Here is a 17552-nt window from a genome sequence, read left to right as displayed (position 1 = left end):
TCGGAGATCACCGTAGACCTCAGGCTGGCTCGGAGATCACCGCAGACCTCAGGCTGGCTCGTAGACCTCAGGCTGGCTCGGAGATCACCGTAGACCTCAGGCTGGCTCGGAGATCACCGCAGACCTCAGGCTGGCTCGGAGATCACCGCAGACCTCAGGCTGGCTCGGAGATCACCGCAGACCTCAGGCTGGCTCGGAGATCACCGCAGACCTCAGGCTGGCTTGGAGATCACCTGTGTCCCGGGATCCTTGTAGACTTCTATCGCTGTCCCATTGAGAGCTTTCTAACGAACTGTATCTCAGTGTGGTACGGACATGTTATTTTTATTATTCATATTTTGCACAGATTGAACATTGTTTAACTGCTTCTGTACATATAACAAATTATATTTTAACTGTACTAACGTTGTTGCTACTCATATTGAACATAATGGGCACATTCTGCACATTTTCTTCTATACGGTTTTAGTATATTCATATATTCTGTACATATTGTGAGCTATAGCTCCACTTTCGCTGTTGGACTTGTTTCTGCACTTATCTGTGTATTGAACACTATATTTCTGCACTTCTGGTTAGATGCGAACTGCATTTCATTAGCTCTGTACTTGTACTCTGCATAATGACAATAAAGTTGAATCTAATAATCTAATTTGTGAGACAGTCTAACAGAAACATGGACAAAACCTGTCAAATATCAACTGAGTTCTTGTCATATTGTATTACCATTTTTAAAACTATAGCGAATAAACTGATAATGTGAGAAATATTGAAGGTGTGAATACATTTAGGTTTGACTGTATAGTTCAATTACGACAATTACGGTTGGTCCGCAGATAGTGTTCACTCGCTAGTGTTCACTCATGACTCATTATATCACAGAGACTGTGATGATGCGTCATCACACTGACCAGTCACAGACACAGACTGATCTTCATCCCCTCCCACTGAACATCAGGCGGAGCTCTCACTCAGATCTGAAACGAGTGAAGTGTTTCTCGCTGGCGTTTGAGAGTTGAAGGTGAAGTGTGTCTTTATTCACTGTTAAAATACTCTCTCCAACAACAACAGCAGAAATTATTAAAAATCACTGCAAATTATAAATGCAGTCAGACAGAAGTGTGTACAGAAGCTGTGTTCGTCTGTTCGGGACGAGTGTCATGTGACTAATGACTCTGGAGCCGATTGGCTGAACAAACCCTTCACTAAAAAATAATCAATTATCAGTTAAAGTTGTGATTTGATATTTAGAATGTTGCTTGTATGTTTGATCAGAATACTCGTCTACTCTTGGATGGCCGTTAGTGGAGAAACTGCAGTTTTGATCATTTTGATATAAGCGCAGATTCTCCATATTTTGATAGGCTGTTATGAAACAAAATTTTGCCTTTATGTAAATGTTTTTTTGCCTAAAACCAACAAATATCTCCCAGTGGGGTCAGTAAAATAATATTGTTTTCCCTTTGAATTAAGTTAAATTTTCTGACCTCATTTTGCAGATTTCTTGCTTCAAGCACAAACTAACTTCATTTTGATAAATATTTCAGTAAACAAGACTTAAAGTAGTTCACTTTAAAATGAATCAAGTCATCTTAAGTGTATATGACTTTCCGGCTCCTTTTGCACTTTTATGATGGACAGATGCACTTTTATGATGGATAGATGCACTTTTATGATGCATAGATGCACTTTTATGATGCATAGATGCACTTTTATGATGGATAGATGCACTTTTATGATGGACAGATGCACTTTTATGATGCATAGATGCACTTTTATGATGGACAGATGCACTTTTATGATGGATAGATGCACTTTTATGATGGACAGATGCACTTTTATGATGGATAGATGCACTTTTATGATGGACAGATGCACTTTTATGATGCATAGATGCACTTTTATGATGGACAGATGCACTTTTATGATGGATAGATGCACTTTTATCATGGATAGATGCACTTTTATGATGGACAGATGCACTTTTATGATGATAGAAGCACTTTTATCATGGATAGATGCACTTTTATCATGGATAGATGCACTTTTATCATGGATAGATGCACTTTTATGATGGACAGATGCACTTTTATGATGGACAGATGCACTTATATGATGGACAGATGCACTTTTATCATGGATAGATGCACTTTTATGATGGACAGATGCACTTTTATCATGGATAGATGCACTTTTATCATGGATAGATGCACTTTTATGATGGACAGATGCACTTTTATCATGGATAGATGCACTTTTATGATGGACAGATGCACTTTTATCATGGATAGATGCACTTTTATCATGGATAGATGCACTTTTATGATGGACAGATGCACTTTTATCATGGATAGATGCACTTTTATGATGGACAGATGCACTTTTATCATGGACAGATGCACTTTTATCATGGATAGATGCACTTTTATGATGGACAGATGCACTTTTATCATGGATAGATGCACTTTTATGATGGATAGATGCACTTTTATCATGGATAGATGCACTTTTATCATGGATAGATGCACTTTTATGATGGACAGATGCACTTTTATCATGGATAGATGCACTTTTATGATGGACAGATGCACTTTTATGATGGATAGATGCACTTTTATGATGGACAGATGCACTTTTATGATGCATAGATGCACTTTTATGATGGACAGATGCACTTTTATGATGGATAGATGCACTTTTATGATGGATAGATGCACTTTTATGATGGACAGATGCACTTTTATGATGGACAGATGCACTTATATGATGGACAGATGCACTTTTATGATGGACAGATGCACTTTTATGATGGATAGATGCACTTTTATCATGGATAGATGCACTTTTATCATGGATAGATGCACTTTTATCATGGATAGATGCACTTTTATGATGGACAGATGCACTTTTATCATGGATAGATGCACTTTTATGATGGACAGATGCACTTTTATCATGGATAGATGCACTTTTATGATGGACAGATGCACTTTTATGATGGATAGATGCACTTTTATGATGGACAGATGCACTTTTATGATGCATAGATGCACTTTTATGATGGACAGATGCACTTTTATGATGGATAGATGCACTTTTATCATGGATAGATGCACTTTTATGATGGACAGATGCACTTTTATGATGGACAGATGCACTTTTATGATGGACAGATGCACTTATATGATGGACAGATGCACTTTTATGATGGACAGATGCACTTTTATGATGGATAGATGCACTTTTATCATGGATAGATGCACTTTTATCATGGATAGATGCACTTTTATGATGGACAGATGCACTTTTATCATGGACAGATGCACTTTTATGATGGATAGATGCACTTTTATGATGATAGATGCACTTTTATGATGGACAGATGCACTTTTATGATGGACAGATGCACTTTTATCATGGATAGATGCACTTTTATCATGGATAGATGCACTTTTATGATGGACAGATGCACTTTTATCATGGATAGATGCACTTTTATGATGGACAGATGCACTTTTATGATGGATAGATGCACTTTTATGATGGACAGATGCACTTTTATGATGCATAGATGCACTTTTATGATGGACAGATGCACTTTTATGATGGATAGATGCACTTTTATGATGGATAGATGCACTTTTATGATGGACAGATGCACTTTTATGATGGACAGATGCACTTATATGATGGACAGATGCACTTTTATGATGGACAGATGCACTTTTATGATGGATAGATGCACTTTTATCATGGATAGATGCACTTTTATCATGGATAGATGCACTTTTATCATGGATAGATGCACTTTTATGATGGACAGATGCACTTTTATGATGGATAGATGCACTTTTATGATGGACAGATGCACTTTTATGATGCATAGATGCACTTTTATGATGGACAGATGCACTTTTATGATGGATAGATGCACTTTTATCATGGATAGATGCACTTTTATGATGGACAGATGCACTTTTATGATGGACAGATGCACTTTTATGATGGACAGATGCACTTATATGATGGACAGATGCACTTTTATGATGGACAGATGCACTTTTATGATGGATAGATGCACTTTTATCATGGATAGATGCACTTTTATCATGGATAGATGCACTTTTATGATGGACAGATGCACTTTTATCATGGACAGATGCACTTTTATGATGGACAGATGCACTTATATGATGGACAGATGCACTTTTATGATGGACAGATGCACTTTTATGATGGATAGATGCACTTTTATCATGGATAGATGCACTTTTATCATGGATAGATGCACTTTTATGATGGACAGATGCACTTTTATCATGGATAGATGCACTTTTATGATGGACAGATGCACTTTTATCATGGATAGATGCACTTTTATGATGGACAGATGCACTTTTATGATGGACAGATGCACTTTTATGATGGACAGATGCACTTTTATGATGCATAGATGCACTTTTATGATGGACAGATGCACTTTTATGATGGATAGATGCACTTTTATCATGGATAGATGCACTTTTATGATGGACAGATGCACTTTTATGATGGACAGATGCACTTATATGATGGACAGATGCACTTTTATGATGGACAGATGCACTTTTATGATGGACAGATGCACTTTTATCATGGATAGATGCACTTTTATCATGGATAGATGCACTTTTATGATGGACAGATGCACTTTTATCATGGATAGATGCACTTTTATGATGGACAGATGCACTTTTATCATGGATAGATGCACTTTTATGATGGACAGATGCACTTTTATCATGGATAGATGCACTTTTATGATGGACAGATGCACTTTTATCATGGACAGATGCACTTTTATGATGGACAGATGCACTTATATGATGGACAGATGCACTTTTATGATGGACAGATGCACTTATATGATGGATAGATGCACTTTTATCATGGATAGATGCACTTTTATCATGGATAGATGCACTTTTATGATGGACAGATGCACTTTTATCATGGATAGATGCACTTTTATGATGGACAGATGCACTTTTATCATGGATAGATGCACTTTTATGATGGACAGATGCACTTTTATGATGCATAGATGCACTTTTATGATGGACAGATGCACTTTTATGATGGACAGATGCACTTTTATCATGGATAGATGCACTTTTATGATGGACAGATGCACTTTTATGATGGACAGATGCACTTATATGATGGACAGATGCACTTTTATGATGGATAGATGCACTTTTATCATGGATAGATGCACTTTTATCATGGATAGATGCACTTTTATGATGGACAGATGCACTTTTATGATGCATAGATGCACTTTTATGATGGACAGATGCACTTTTATGATGGATAGATGCACTTTTATCATGGATAGATGCACTTTTATGATGGACAGATGCACTTTTATGATGGACAGATGCACTTTTATGATGGACAGATGCACTTTTATGATGGATAGATGCACTTTTATCATGGATAGATGCACTTTTATCATGGACAGATGCACTTTTATCATGGATAGATGCACTTTTATGATGGACAGATGCACTTTTATGATGGATAGATGCACTTTTATGATGGATAGATGCACTTTTATGATGGACAGATGCACTTTTATGATGGATAGATGCACTTTTATGATGGACAGATGCAATTTTATGATGGATAGATGCACTTTTATGGACTTCAAAACCAGCCATTCACTGCCATTATAAAGCTTGGAAGAGTCAGGATATTTTTTAATATAACTCTGATTGTGTTCGTCTGAAAGAAGAATGTCATATACACCTAGGATGACTTGAGGGTGAGTAAATCATGGGCTAATTTTCATTTTAAAGTGAACTACTCCTTTAATATCTTCAGTCGTTTTGCTTCTCCAGTAAATGCATCTTGATTTTCGAATGTTTTGATGTTTGTGCTGGAGAACGAGACCCTGAGGAAGAGTGTGATCGACGCGCTGAAGGATGTGTTTCTGTGTCGCTCACACTGACAGTGATTCGCTGGACCTCAGTGACGGCTGCTTCCCATTGGTAGTCGGTATGTTACATCACTGCTCATTTGCATAAAGTTGAGCTTCTGATACAGAGACGGTCGGTGTGAAAGGACCTTGAGTTCTGCATTATGTTTCAGGAATGTGATTTTTCCCGATAGGAGCGCAGGACTCAGACACTGAAATCATGTCGCATTAAAACGCCGTCCTTTTCTGCAGCTAATGCATGTTCATGTTATTACAGCCACATTCATTTTTGAAGAGGTTTTGGTGAATGATTTATCATCTGTCTCATTTATTCATCAAGAATGTTAACAACGGGGCCGTGTTTAATGGAGTTTTTGCTTTGGCTTTTTTTTACGTGAAGGCCAAGTATGGAAACCCATCCTTGGAATTTGTCCTCTTCATTTAACTATCCAAGATAGTACACACACACACACACACACACACACACACACACGCACACACACACACACACACACACACGCACACACACACACACCAGCTATAGGTGGAGAGAGAGAGAGAGTGATAGAGCCAATTCAGTGTAAGGGGATTATTAGGAGGCCATGACTGGTAAGGGCCGATGGCTGGAGTGTGGCCGGGACACCGGGTTACAGCCCTACTCTTTACCAGGAGTGCCATGGGATTTTTAATGACCACAGAGAGTCAGGACCTCGGTTTATCGTCTCATCCGAAGGACGGTGCTCTTTGACAGTATAGTGTCCCCGTCACTACACTGGGGCGTTAGGACCCACACAGACCCCAGGGTGAGCGCCCCCTGCTGGCCTCACTAACACCTCTTCCATTAAGAAGAATCGCATCCTATGAGTGAAGTTTGGATCAAATATATCACACATTTACCATGTAGCAAATTTATAAAATCATTGACTGAATTGTTGTTGTTCATCATTTCCATCTTGTTCAGTAAAACCTTCTAAACATCCTTAAATCAAGACTTGAGAAGCAGAATTATGTCAAATCTTTAGATGTTTTAGCTGTAAAATGAAATGAAATACTTTATTAATAAATTGTCTTGTCTTGCACAGTTATAGATAAATAGAAGCTGGACTATTACACTATTTTCTTCTAGATCTGCTGTACAGCAGAAACATTATTTTCCTGTAAAGCTGCTTTGAAATAATCTGTATTGTAAAAAGCGCTGTATAAATGAAGCTGACTCGACAGTTTAGCAGTGTCTCTAAAGCCTCAGATCCAGTCGAAACAGCCTCGTTTCACCAGCCCTGAAGACACTCATCCATACTGACAGATACTCGAGGGCGAGAGAGAGGGCGAGGGAGAGAGAGAGAGAGAGGGAGAGAGAGAGAGAGAGGGCGAGAGAGAGAGAGAGAGAGAGGGAGAGAGAGAGAGAGAGAGAGAGGGCGAGAGAGAGAGAGAGAGAGAGAGAGAGAGGGCGAGAGAGAGAGAGAGAGGGCGAGAGAGAGAGAGGGCGAGAGAGAGAGAGAGAGAGGGAGAGAGAGAGAGAGAGAGGGCGAGAGAGAGAGAGAGAGAGAGAGAGAGAGAGGGCGAGAGAGAGAGAGAGAGAGAGAGAGGGCGAGAGAGCTGAGGGAACAGCTTGTTCATCTGCCATTAAACTGCAGTATTTGCTACTTCTACTTGTTTACACTGAGTGATAATTGTCTGCTGAAGGGCAGAGTTTTAAATCTGAATTAATACAAGCTGAAAAGAATCAAGAAACGATCCAGAACCACACCGGCTGCGTTTACAAGCACTACTTCAGTTTCAGTCGGACTGGAATCATTTCGATTGATGAATCTGAACGTAGAGTTTACATGAACGCTGAACATGTGATTTTTAAACAATGGAACATTTTGCCATTAAGTTATGAAAGTGTTATTTCTGAATGTTCCCTAAATGTTTAAAACATGCATATTTTTAAAATGTTAAAAAAAAATGTGGTTATGCAAATGTTCGGGCTGAGCCCGGCCGGACCCCATGGGGGGAGGCCCGACCACCAGGCGCTCGCATACGAGCCCCAACCCCGGGCCTGGCTCCAGGGTGGGGCCCCGGCTGCGCCATACCGGGCGACGTCACGGTCCTCGAATTTATAGTCGTCATAAGGGTTTTTGAACCGCTCTTAGTCTGACCTGTCACCTAGGACCTGTTTGCCTTGGGAGACCCTACCAGGGGCATATAGCCCCAGACAACATAGCTCCTAGGTTCATGGGACGGTTTGCAGCCGAGTGTGAAGCGGCTGGGATGAGAATCAGCACCTCCAAATCTGAGGCCATGGTTCTCAGTCGGAAAAGGGTGGTTTGCCCGCTTCAGGTTGGTGGAGAGCTCCTGCCTCAAGTGGAGGAGTTCAAGTATCTTGGGGTCTTGTTCACGAGTGAGGGAAGGATGGAACGGGAGATTGACAGGCGGATCGGTGCAGCTTCTGCAGTAATGCGGTCCCTGTACCGGTCTGTCGTGGTGAAGAAGGAGCTGAGCCGCAAGGCGAAGCTCTCGATTTACCGGTCAATCTACGTTCCTACTCTCACCTATGGTCATGAGCTGTGGGTCATGACCGAAAGGACAAGGTCCCGGATACAAGCGGCCGAAATGAGCTTTCTCCGCAGGGTGGCTGGGCGACCCCTTAGAGATAGGGTGAGAAGCTCGGTCACTCGGGAGGAGCTCAGAGTAGAGCCGCTGCTCCTCCACTTCGAGAGGGGTCAGCTGAGGTGGCTCGGGCATCAGTTCCGGATGCCTCCTGGACGCCTTCCCGGGAAGACCTAGGACACGCTGGAGAGACTATGTCTCCCGGCTGGCCTGGGAACGCCTCGGTGTCCCCCCGGAAGAGCTGGAGGAAGTGTCTAGGGAGAGGGAAGTCTGGGCATCCCTGCTTAGACTGCTGCCCCCGCGACCCGGTCCCGGATAAGCGGTAGAAGATGGATGGATGGATGGATGCAAATGTTAGAGAAAACATTAAAAAGAACATTCCATTTTATCATTTTGCAAACATTATCGTAAAGTTTTTTCAGAGAGAATGAATGCGAACGTTAGAAAAAATCATTGAGGAAATGTTATTTTTTAATGTTCTCTAAACATTCTGAAACAAGTAGCAACATTTTAAAAAGTTAAACGAATGTCCATGTTCAGAAAAACATGCTTTTGTTCTAACGTGCTGAGAACATTGTTAAAGAGCAGATTACTCTGAACTAACGCATTATTAGCGTTCCTGGAAGAATGTTTGTTCATAACTCTGAGAAAACACTCCCTGTTCTTCCACAGGTGTTCCTGCACAGGTGTGTGTGTGTGTGTGTGTGTGTGTGTGCTGAACGACTCTGACAGCACTGATGAACGGGACGTCCCGACACCGTTATCGTCATCGATATTGAACTTCATCAACACAGAATCAACCCTATTAGCATCGAGAGTAATGCGGTCTGGTCATTGTGAAGCTGTCGAACGGTTTCTGAGAATAATAAAGCGATGATAATAAACATAAGCACTGCGATTTTCCAAAAAAACAAGAATTTCCATTTTGATTTCATGGGGGCTTTAAAGGCACAGCAGCAACACCACAAACACACACACACACACACACACACAAACACACATGTCCATTAAGGGTCAAAGATGTTTTATGTAACGGGGAAAATCTGACTAACTGTGGACTAAATATAAATAAATGCTACAATATTAAAGTACAGTCATATGACAGAGGAGGGATCTGATATTACTGGGACATTACTGTGTGTGTGTGTGTGGGGGGGGGATTACAGAGAAGCTTTGAGGAGAGAAAATCTATCGCCGTAAAGTTTAATCTGAGACGCGAGTAACTTCACTCACTTTCGGCGAGAGACTCGTTTACATGCAACTCTATTGAGGGAGATTTCATTTTTATGTATTAATAGGCAGCATTTATACTAACAACACTGACTACTGACAGAACTGATGCGATCCTGATTCCCAGGGAAAGCAAGAACTGATGAGAATGTAAAAGTCGCTTTGGATAAAATGCATAAATGTAAATGTAAATTCTGTGCTTTTTTCCATATTGCAGCCAAAGACAAAACAAGAAACAGAACAGATTTATTTTTCATCTTCACACTTGTCAAATAATGAACGTTCACATTACTGAGGCGATGATGCGATTAATATAGAATGAAGATAATGAACAATTACACCGAGATCAACTCACACTCTCGTCTCATTTGTGTCTAAAGCAGAGGTCAGTACGAGCTTCACGCGTTAGGGTTTGACACACACACACACACACACACACACACGTGTGCGATCACTGATCTATAGCACGAGTCTATCCCAGCATGCACTACAGCTGACTCTCTCTCGCTCTGTTAGTACATTTATCTTGTGGATATCATGTGGAGTTATGTAGCGTTTTCAGCAGCTTTCATAAACACCAGAATTATTGATAATTATTGATTAGCTCTGATACTGTAACAGAGTCCACTGTAGGCAAGATTACAGAAAACATGTTTATTGATAATCCACAACCTTGACCTGACTTGGAACTATATACTAAAACTTAAACTCACTATATACTAAAAAGGTTACACCCTCTTTACTGAAGAATAACGCTTACATACACATGATCAACACAATTACCCGATGACATCATAGGTCACATGACAATGGGAAAACTTCAAAACAAAGGTCATGAAACATGAACATGAAACAAAACTTGAAACTAGACGTGGCAGATTCTGAACTCTGAAAACTCTGAGGAACCGGTTCTATATGCAACCGTAAAGGGTTCCGTTATGGGATCATTTTATGGATTTAGTTTTAATAATTTATTAATAATATTAACTGCTTACACACAAAAAAGAGTAGAAGGAGGAGGAGGAGAAAGAGGAGGAGGAGTAGGAGGAGAGGTAGGAGGAGGAGAAGGAGAAGGAGGAGAAGAAAGAGGAGGAGAAGGAGGAGGAGTAGGAGGAGGAGGAGAAAGAGTAGGAGGAGGAGGAGGAGGAGGAGGAGGAGGAGAAAGAGGAGGAGGAGGAGAAGGAGGAGGAGAAAGAGGAGGAGGAGGAGAAGGAGGAGGAGAAAGAGGAGGAGGAGGAGAAAGAGGAGGAGGAGGAGGAGAAGTAGGAGGAGAAGGAGGAGGAGGAGAAAGAGGAGGAGTAGGAGGAGAAGTAGGAGGAGAAGGAGAAGGAGGAGGAGGAGAAAGAGGAGAAGTAGGAGGAGAAGGAGGAGGAGAAGGAGGAGGAGGAGAAAGAGGAGGAGTAGGAGAAGGAGGAGGAGGAGGAGGAGAAGTAGGAGGAGAAGGAGAAGGAGGAGGAGGAGAAAGAGGAGGAGTAGGAGGAGAAGTAGGAGGAGAAGGAGAAGGAGGAGGAGGAGAAAGAGGAGAAGTAGGAGGAGAAGGAGGAGGAGAAGGAGGAGGAGAAGGAGGAGGAGGAGAAGGAGGAGGAGGAGAAAGAGGAGGAGGAGGAGAAAGAGGAGGAGGAGGAGGAGGAGGAGGAGTAGGAGGAGAAGGAGAAGGAGGAGGAGGAGAAAGAGGAGGAGTAGGAGGACAAGTAGGAGGAGAAGGAGGAGGAGGAGAAAGAGGAGAAGTAGGAGGAGAAGGAGGAGGAGGAGGAGAAGGAGGAGGAGGAGGAGGAGAAAGAGGAGGAGGAGAAAGAGTAGGAGGAGGAGGAGGAGGAGGAGAAAGAGGAGGAGGAGGAGAAGGAGGAGGAGGAGAAGGAGGAGGAGGAGGAGGAGAAAGAGGAGGAGGAGGAGGAGGAGGAGAAAGAGGAGGAGAAGGAGGAGGAGAAGGAGGAGGAGGAGGAGAAAGAGGAGGAGAAAGAGGAGGAGTAGGAGGAGAAAGAGGAGGAGGAGGAGGAGGAGAAAGAGGAGGAGGAGGAGAAAGAGGAGGAGGAGGAGGAGGAGGAGGAGGATGCCCATGTAATTCGCCATGAATTTATTTATGTGGATGAGGTTGGCTTCAACCTCACCAAAACCAGGTGAAGCGGAAGAAATGTAATAGGACAGAGGGCAATTCCCAATGTCCCCGGAGAGCGTGGGGTAATATAACTGTGTGCTGCCATCACTCAAAACGGGGTCCTCATCACAGTGCCACACTGGGTCCGTACAACACCGGCCATATGCTCACTTTTCTGGATGCAATTTACACAATGCTTGTCCCTGATCCAGATGTTAGTTTTCACCGGGCTGTTCTGGTCCAAAACTGGTTTGCCACCCATCCACAATTTGTAGTTTTGAACCTACCCCCATATTCACCTTTTCTAAATCCCATAGAGGAATTCTTCTCAGCCTGGCGCTGGAAAGTGTATGATTGCCAATCCTATGCCGCTTCTCCAGGCGATGGAGGACACATGTGGGGACATAGAGGTTGGATACGCCATGCTAGGAGAAACTTCCCTCGATGTTTGGCGAGAGAAAACATATCTTGTGATGTGGACGAAGTATTGTGGCCAGACCCAGCCCGGAGAAGAGATGAAGCGTAGCTTAGTACTGGTGACTGCCCCCCCGGGACCCCACACACACAACTGTGTTCTTTACTGTATTTACTGTATTCTAAAGAATATACTTTTGGTTTACATATGTTTATGGTTTTGTTGTATGCTACTGTATACATTGGCCTAATAAATATGTTCTGTTTCTACATTGCATTGGTGTTTACAGTGTACTTGTTACCCTCAGCGGATTACTTTCACTGTAGAACATTGTATTGAAAAGTAGATATAAGCCTATGAAAGACCAAAGAGCTTTAGATTTAGAACAACAGTGTCTACATGGTATATCCAAAACTGTACTATTATGAAAGAACTGTTTGCCATTTGATGCAATGCTTCATTCGGACATGTGTTTATGGCATTTTGAATGCAGTGTTACATTTTGAAGGAGATGTGAGGCATTTTGCATTTTGTGTGCAGTTTTTGGGAATTGTGTGTAGAGTTTTGAAAAAAGGTGACATGTAATACAGTTTTTCTCAATTGCTAAAACACTAAAACCCATTGGCTGAACAAAGTTCTCAGTTGCCTGAACTCATTTAGCTAATTGTGCAGTCTGTTGTCAATACCTTAAACCATTTCACATGGTAAAACACAATTTGCAGATCACACTTAGACTTTTCAGCAAAACTCTAAACACATTCTCATTCTCAAAACACATTCTGCACTGTAATGCACACGTCATCCACACTGGTAAACACAAGTGGCAACAATCAAATAGAAATAGAGAACACACGTCACTGATTGAACACAACCACTCAAAACTGATTTACTGTAACCTGTTTCAAATGATGCCCAAAGACAAGAAGACGCACACTGATTACATGTTTACTCCTTTGAATTTTGTCTTTTTCAGTATTGTACACTGTAGTACAGTGCATTGTAGGCTGTATACTGTACAATGAACAAATTGTATGGCCCTGAACATTGTGCTTTCCATTTGTTACAGTTTTTCTCAATTGTTTACACACAAATACTGGTACTTGAGACACAATGACCACAACATGTAACTCATTCACCAACCGCCTGAACCAGTTCTGCTAAACTACAAGCACAATTCCTGCTTTACACTCAAATTGCAGTTCTAAAACACACTTTTTTCAAAACACTACACACAATTCTCTGCTTTTGGCACAATTGTCATGCAGAAAATCTCTTGTTTTCACAAGGAACACACTGCCATTCAAATATGCACACTGACTCATCACATGGGCAAACACCCGTCACACAGTTTTACAACTAGATGTACCGCATGGCGGTACAAAATATGACCGCCGCTCAGGCCTGCACTGGCTTTCCACAAAAATAAATGACGTGGAGTAATTTGGCTGTATTGCGTGTTTATGTATATACCTAAAAAAAGTAGTAGTATGTGCATGTCTGTCTGTGTGTGTGTGTGTTTGTGTATGTGTGTGTCTGTGTGTGTGTGTGTCTGTGCGTGTATGTATGCGTGCGTACATGTGTGTGCGCGTGTGTGTGTGTGTCTGTGCATGTGGATTTGTATGTGTGTGTATGGGTGTGTGTCTGTGCGTGTGGATGTCAGTGTGTGTGCATGCTTGCGTTTGTTTGTATTCCTGCATGTGTGTGTGTGACAGTCTCATCCTAAACCAGCAACCCTTCGCTCAACAGCACCATCTACAGGCCGATGAGTGTACAGTCACTAAATGTGCACATAAATGAATTTATTTTATACCCCCCCATGGATGAAATTCTACGAAACTTAGCATACCCCCAGAGGATGTCAAGTTAATCATACACATGAAATATGATGCAGTTCTGAACATCTCCACTGAAGATAGGGGCGATTAAAGCAGAATAATATTGCATTTTAATTTTTTATGGGAGGGGCGCAAATCACAAATGAGTGATTATGGGCTAGGTTGATGTGGGCCCTTAAGAGCAACATACCATAAAAATTTCTTCATCCTCGGTGCCACGGTTCAGGTAGTTATTTAGGAAAAACTGCATTTTTTGGGTTTGGGGGGGCCCAGCGCGGGGGGGGGGAGTGGCCCCTGGGGACCAAACGAAATTTTTCCGTAAAAGTCTAGTGGGGCTACATGCTCACCAAATTTCATGTTCCCCGGTGTTTCGGTGTCCCTGGTATCGTTGACGGAAAATTCAGTAGATTGACGAAAAAAAAAAAAAAAAAAACTTTGACAATCCCTATATGACCGCTATCGCTAGCTACGCTAGCGGCGGTCATAATTAGCAATCAGAGCTTTAGCATAAAAGAGCAACAGGTAAGCTCTTCAATGGAGCAATGGATGCCAACATTGTTTTTACTGTAACTGTATACAGTAAATTCTTCTGTTGTTTTGTATGTAGACCACTGTATGTCCTACTTTGTGTTGGTTGGGATGTACACTGTGTACATTGTTTTTGAAAAAAAATTGTTTACTGACTGCTTGATAGTGTATATCATTTTGATCACTTTGTTTATGATTTGAGAGCAGTGTTTGATTTTGAACACAGGTAAAACTGTTTTGAGGCGAAAGTTTCATTTTGCAAGAGGAGTCAGAGGTTTTGTGAATAGTGCTTGAAGATGAGGTTTTGTGTTTAATGTTTTCAGAAAATGGAGCAAGGTTTCAGAAATTGTGTTTTAGCAATTGAGAAAAACTGTAATATAGTAATATTGAATATTGAACTACATGTTAAAGAGATTCTGGAGTCATATCAGGACATGTTCTGGCGTTCTTCAACAGGCACGCTTGGCTCCATTAGAGGAGAGAGAGTCAGCGTGAGGAAGACGAGTGCTTCTCTCTGTCAGTTGATGTGTTTCTTATCAGAATCTTCCAGACGCTCTTCTCAACATGTGTGAACCTTTCATCTCAGACTTTCGTGTGTGTGAACTAATAAGGATGTAAGTGTGTACCTTCAAATGCAATGTAAGTCGCTTTGGATAAAAGCGTCTGCCAAATGCATAAATGTTAAAATGTTAAATGTGTGTGTGTTCTGCTGGTTCAGACGCAATAGAATCGTTTAATGCAGACGCAGAATATAATACTGATAATCATTTGCAACTAATGACTGTCCCTTCAGTGATGAAACAGCACATGAAGTGTGAAGGTCGTAAATGACGAGAGAACACGGTTTCGGGTCATAATGCTGTTCTGGAGAATCACGTTCATGAACACCAGTGTTTTCTCTCTGGTCAAACGTTCATCAAGTCCTAGTTTAGTCACATAAATTGTGATTGTGTGTTTCCTCTATTCAGAGATAATGATAATCTCTCATCATCGTTGTGCATGAGCGCTCGAGAGCGACTGATAATTACAGCATCTGAGCGTTACTCTAAACCTGCGGATCTGATGAGCTTCGTCTGCTTTACATCACAGCGTTTAAACAAGATTGAGGCGTGAATTATGAAATCACTTTCTCTGGACGTCTGCCCTCTGCTGTAATGCATCAGTTCATCAGAGGAACGTCCTCCACTTCCATTCATTAAACATCTTTAATGCAGATTCAGGATAAACTGAACATCTCTCTGTTTGATGCTCATGTTCACATCAATACATCAAGAACACCATGGAGGATCTCGATTTAACACTCTCAGAGTGTTTAATAATCTCATAAAGCTTCAAAATGATTTCATAATGTAGTTTCAGCTCTTTCTGTCCCACAATGCCTTGAGTAAAACATATTTTTTAGCAGTTTCCTGAAGGCTGTTTATCTCGATTCGCTCTGATTATATAATAAAATCCATTTGATTCAGTTCCTCATTTGTCCTCAGGTTCAGAGTAATTTAAGGACTGGTATTGATCAGCAATACTCGATGAATGTACAGTTATGGTGGAGAGCGGGGCTAGTTGATATGCTTTCTATATTTACTGGGGTCGGTTCATTTATGTCACATATTTAGTCAGATTATGTATAGACTCCTATAGTCTAGACTACAAAAACTAGTTATTGATCATTATATGCAGCATCCAGTTCATGAAGGAGTGACACACACAAAATGAAAAAATAGTTCAAAGAAAACGAGTTGTGTAAAAATACCATTAAAAAAAAAACATGTGAAAAGACCTTTCTCCTGCGAACAGCTCAATCTTTATATAGTGACTCCTGTCTGAATGTAAGAATATGATTTCAGAACATAATTCAGAAACGTAAGACGGTTAGAAAACAATATGTTTTTAGGTGAAACTTGATTTCGATTTGGTTACTGAGACGTGACAACTAGCCCCGGTGTCCCGTGTCACTGTTAAAAGCCATTATGTTCTTACTCGAACTTTCCTTTGCGCTTTCAGCTCGTGTGGTCTAGTCTAAATACACGAGGATCTGCGGTGAAACGCGTCGCGTTGCATCTGCGCGACAAATGAGTCTCGCATCAAAACATCACCATCGCTGTGGAAACGCGCGCGCCGGGATGATGACGCGCGATCAGGAGGAGCGATCAGATCTGCGGCTCAGGAGCGGCTCAGAAGCGGCTTAGCTCGGGACCAGGAACATCGGATTCCCTGATCATCTGAAGTAAAGAACCGGAACCGGGCGATCGCTGCGCCGTCGGTGTCGCTCGCGGTTCGCATGAGGAATCGAGGATCACTGGATTCTAGGCAAACCAGGAACGTTTTCCAGGATCTATAAAAAGGTAGGCACCCTTTCCAAAAAAATAAAAATAAAAATAAATAAAGCCGATCGCTTTATGTAGGCTAGGCTACTTTATGTATTTGTTTGGACTGATTATCGTATAAATTGATGTTCGCTACTTTTTGATGCACTTGAGCGGTTGTCATTTGACGTTCATTTGATATTCCTTCGTGTGTTAGTGCTTTTTATAATGCAGAATACAAGATCTTACATGCGTTTCCATTCTAATAATTTCTAATTATTCTAATTCTAAAATTCTAATAATGTCGGTCGATTAGTCTCGTTATTTCATCTTAGAAAGTTGCGTGTAGCCTAATTAGCGTGAAAATTTAGAGGATTTGTCCTTTCTGAACTGGTGTACTATCACTAATAAATATAATATCTGTTATGTGTTACAGGCACAGTGTACATCAACTAATGAATATAGGCTACATATAATAAAATAAAACCCATCTTTATTGTTGACGGTCGTTGTTTGTACAGAATCTGAGCGGCTTCGGTCGATCTCTCTCTGTATATTTCGTTGATATCTGTATGTTTTTGTTTATTGAAAGAAT

General features: G+C 41.2%; 1 protein-coding gene across 1 annotated transcript in view; it reads left to right on the top strand.

The window, feature by feature from the left end:
- The first annotated feature begins 15154 nt into the window (after positions 1 to 15154).
- Positions 15155 to 17552, top strand: part of crfa4 (cytokine receptor family, class I receptor 4) — a 35362-nt gene continuing 32964 nt past the window's right edge. The window contains exons 1-2 of the mRNA XM_084103694.1: positions 15155 to 15268; positions 16656 to 16996. The gene's annotated coding sequence lies outside the window, so the exon portion shown is untranslated. The remainder of the gene's footprint in view (positions 15269 to 16655; positions 16997 to 17552) is intronic.

Source organism: Abramis brama, assembly GCF_963993115.1.
Source record: "Abramis brama genome assembly, chromosome: 2".
Classification (NCBI taxonomy): Eukaryota; Metazoa; Chordata; class Actinopteri; order Cypriniformes; family Leuciscidae; genus Abramis; species Abramis brama.
This window is presented reverse-complemented; position numbering and strand designations above follow the sequence as displayed.